Source organism: Camelina sativa, chromosome 17 (genome assembly GCF_030686135.1).
Source record: "Camelina sativa cultivar CO46 ecotype springtype chromosome 17, ASM3068613v1".
NCBI lineage: Eukaryota > Viridiplantae > Streptophyta > Magnoliopsida > Brassicales > Brassicaceae > Camelina > Camelina sativa.
In genome coordinates, this window is record NC_141896.1 from 15766915 (window position 1) to 15770829 (window position 3915).

The 3915-nt window shown below is 40.0% G+C and overlaps 1 pseudogene across 1 annotated transcript; it reads right to left on the minus strand.

Moving 5' to 3' along the window:
- Window positions 1-1404: 1404 nt before the first annotated feature.
- LOC147923827 (putative LRR receptor-like serine/threonine-protein kinase At1g29720) lies at window positions 1405-3909 on the minus strand (annotated as a pseudogene). The gene is made up of 9 exons (XR_015587733.1): window positions 3826-3909; window positions 3547-3745; window positions 3343-3363; window positions 3119-3253; window positions 2896-3014; window positions 2611-2823; window positions 2287-2518; window positions 2060-2210; window positions 1405-1955 (listed from the first exon to the last, which is right to left on the minus strand). The product of XR_015587733.1 is annotated as a putative LRR receptor-like serine/threonine-protein kinase At1g29720 (transcript).
- Window positions 3910-3915: the final 6 nt, after the last annotated feature.

Consider the following 3915-nt stretch of genomic DNA (forward strand, 5'->3'; position numbering starts at 1 on the left):
AACCAAGAAGTTGCACGCGGACTGCCCAAACTGAAGGATGATCCACACTGTGTATGTGGTCCATGCAACAAGGACAAGCAGATAAAAGCATATCATGGGTTTCTAACAGACATTCGCACAAGTCATACTCTACAGTTGGTTCACATGGATCTGATGGGGCCTATACAAGTTCAGAGTATATCTGGCCGAAAATTCATCCTTATGATGATTAATAGTGAGAAGTGTTCAATCAAAACCATTCGAAGCGATCATGGTGGTGAGTTTCAAATCGACAAGTTTGAGCAAGTCTGTGAGCATCAAGGCATTATTCATCAATACTCTGTACTCTGTTTGTGGTTCTGTTAATGATGCGTTGGACGTGTTCGACGAAATGCCTGAGAGGGATTCGGAGAAGGGAACAAACCAGATGGGGAAATATTCAACAAAGTCTTCGCTGCGTGTGGTTTGATCGGAGATGTTGAAGAAGAATCATTTCAGTTTGCGTCTATGTGCAGAGACTATGGAATCGTACCTTCCATGGAACACTATCAGAGTGTTACAAAGATGTTGGCAACATCTGGTTACTTGGATGAGGCACTGGACTTTGTTATGAGAATGCCGATGGAACCAAGTGTTGATGTGTGGGAAACACTCATAAATCTTTCTCGGGTTCATGGAGATGTTGAGCTTGGAGATAGATGTGCTGAGCTGGTTGAGAAGTTGGATGCCACGAGATTGGACAAAGTGTCGAGGGCAGGTCTTGTAGCTACCAAAGCATCGGATTTTGTGAAGGAGTCACCGAGCTGTCGGTCGTATGAACGGTATTCTTATACATGGAGACCGGAAGATATTTCACATGAAGAAACAAATATCATCTACGAGACAATAATGAGTTTGAGGTCACAAATGAAAGAAATGGGTTATGTTCCTGATACGAGGTTTTATCGTACTTTAATCCTGGTGATGGAGAATAAACAACGGATTTATGGTTACAACGAGGAACTCGCGGTTGTTAGAAGACTTCTTAACTCAAAACCTCCATCTTCAATCACTGTGCTAACTAATATGCGCATTTGTAAGGATTGCCACAATGTAATGAAGTTGATGTCTATGATAACTGGCAGAGAACTGATTAAGCGAGATGCAAAGAGATACCACTACTTCAAAAACGGCGTCTGCCGGTGCAACGATTACTGGTGAGCTAAACTGATCATTTTCCTCTACTCGAATATGTTTTCAATCAAAACAAGTTGAAATCAAGAGTATCTAAACTTATAAAGACATCTTTTTCTAGATCATTTATATTAGCAGTATGTTTATAGATTTGGTTAAATGATCATCAAGTTACTCGTCCTTGGATGCCATCCAAATCAATACCATGGAGAGATATTGATGTAAATAAGTTCAGAAAAGTGTTCAACCAAATTGAAACGAAAGAGAATTTGATTCAGTGTGCACTATGACAGTTTCATATAGAAAGGTATAGTTCAAGTTTGACAAACATTCATATAGATGTGTTTTTGGATCTATGTTAACGATGATAATAGTAAGGTTTCAATGTGCATAGTTTTTGATATTACAATGACGAGGAAGACAACTCTACTGTGGAGTTTAAGATCATGGATTCTGGGTATAATGGGTAGAGATCACAACCCGAAGCAGAGGAGTTCACTGTTGTTGTCATTTGATGATCGGTCACACCATACGTGCTCGAGCTACCATGTGTATTAATGTCCCTCAGCTTTGAGATGCTCCAGTTGGGTCCATATAAACCAGGACTTGACATAACCTGGGTAATTTCGATCTCTCCCTCTAGCATTGCACAGCCTCTGACATTGTTGGCCTAAGGAAGGTGATGAGTTTATGCAAACAAGAGCAACTTTGATCATCCTTACTGCTTCATTCCTGTTGAACTCACCTTCGAGCATTGGATCTACGATCTCCATTATGTCCCCTGTCTGTTGCAGCGTCATCGCCTGAGATTTCATGTAAGAACCAGTTTCAGTAAACTTATGGAAACAGATCGTAAAATTGATTCAACTGAAAATGGGCTAGAGATAGTATAAAGCTCCACGGTTACCCAATTGATAAGAGAGACGTTATCAGAACTTCCCTGCTGTTTTGTATTACTCTTTCCACTAACAATTTCCATTGCCACAACACCGAAGCTGTACACGTCTGCTTTCTCTGTTAGTTGACCTCATAATGCATATTCTGGAGCCATGTAACCACTGCAGCATTAGAGAAACCAAGAATGAGATATTTCTTCAGCCATGATTGCGGTTTAGTTTCATGTTATATCCTTACATGGTTCCTGCAATTTTTGTGCTAATGTGACTGTGTTCTGCTTCATGGAGCCTAGCCAACCCAAAATCAGATATCTTTGCGTTAAGGTCGGCGTCTAGAAGCACATTAGTTGTTTTTATGTCACGGTGAACCATCCTTATGGCTGATCCTTCGTGAAGGAAGGCAAGACCTCTTGCTATTCCGACACAGATTTTTTGTCTTGCTGCCCAGTCCAGTTTCAAGGAACCCTTTCCTGGCAATGGATGTTAACCAAGGTGAAATTACATATATGTGCACATGAATTGGACTTAAAACGTCTGGAAAAGCTGAGTGACTTTTATTTACCAAGCAGCTGAAGAGCAAGGGAGTTATTTTCCATGTACTCATACACGAGAAGCAAGTGATTCTTCTCGACACAGCAACCATAAAGCTTGACAAGGTTTGGATGATTCAGACCTGAGATCATTCCTATTTCATTCACAAATTCGCGGTTTGCTTGGCATGACTTGGAAGAAAGCTGCTTCACTGCTATGATAGTTTTCCATCTGACAGCTCTCCCTGCATTAAGTTTCTTATATCAGAAACCCAAAGCAACAATAATCTACATTTTGGAAAAACTTTGCATCTTACTTTAAATACGGATCCGAAGCCTCCTTCTCCAAGTTTGTTGGCTTCATCAAAATTGTTTGTTGCAGCTTGTAGTTGCCTCCAAGTAAAGCAAAGCGTTTGCAGACCCTGTGCTCTCAGTTCTATATACGTGATCACGTTCACAACAGACAATCATTATACTAATGGCTAAAACATATGGATTGCCTTCTTGGAACCAATTCATACGCTGTGAATTCTTGAATACCTCGTTCTGTTATGTTCTTGTCTCCTCTGCATATTTTCCATGCATATATTCCCAAAGCCGAGAGAATAATTGTTACCGAAGCAACCGTGACCCCAACAATTAAGGGATACTTAGTATGATGTTCTGTTTTCTCCGCTGCAAACGAGACAATAAAAGTGTAAATATATATACTCCAAGCGACAAGAAAATATCTTTAACGAAGTAGTTTCTTTTTGATTTTGGACCTCCACATCGTGGCTCCTGACCTGAGAAAGTTTTGAAAGATGAATATTAGCTTTAGGTGGACACTTGAGAGTGAAACAAGTCAATGTGAAGAAAGACTGAAAGACACAAAAGCAATAAGATGCAGAGTAAGTTGCTAAAGCAGAGACTTTAGATAGTCAAATAATGTGGATTTTCAAACCAGCAGAGGGGAAGAGTACACTTACTGTGACACGAGGAGATAGCAGAAATAAGAGGACCATAATTTCCTCTTTCAGGAATGAGGGTTGTCCCTTTCCCCGCCCAATACAACCGAATCTCTAACATATTATCCGTCACATTCACAGCTTTCTTTTCTTTCATAATAGGTTTCAGAGCTCCATTAGCCTCCTCTTTGATGTTAAAGTCTCTCAAGAACAATTTCCCCTAACAGGGAAGAAAAAAAAAAACAAAAGCAAATGAATTTCAAATCTTCAGTAAACATGCGTCTGCCAAGAAAGCTTTACCTGAACATAGACATCAAATATGCGTCTGCCGAGACGCTTGTATAGTTCTTCATCAGAAAACTGAATCTCCATAAAATGAAGCTTCACATC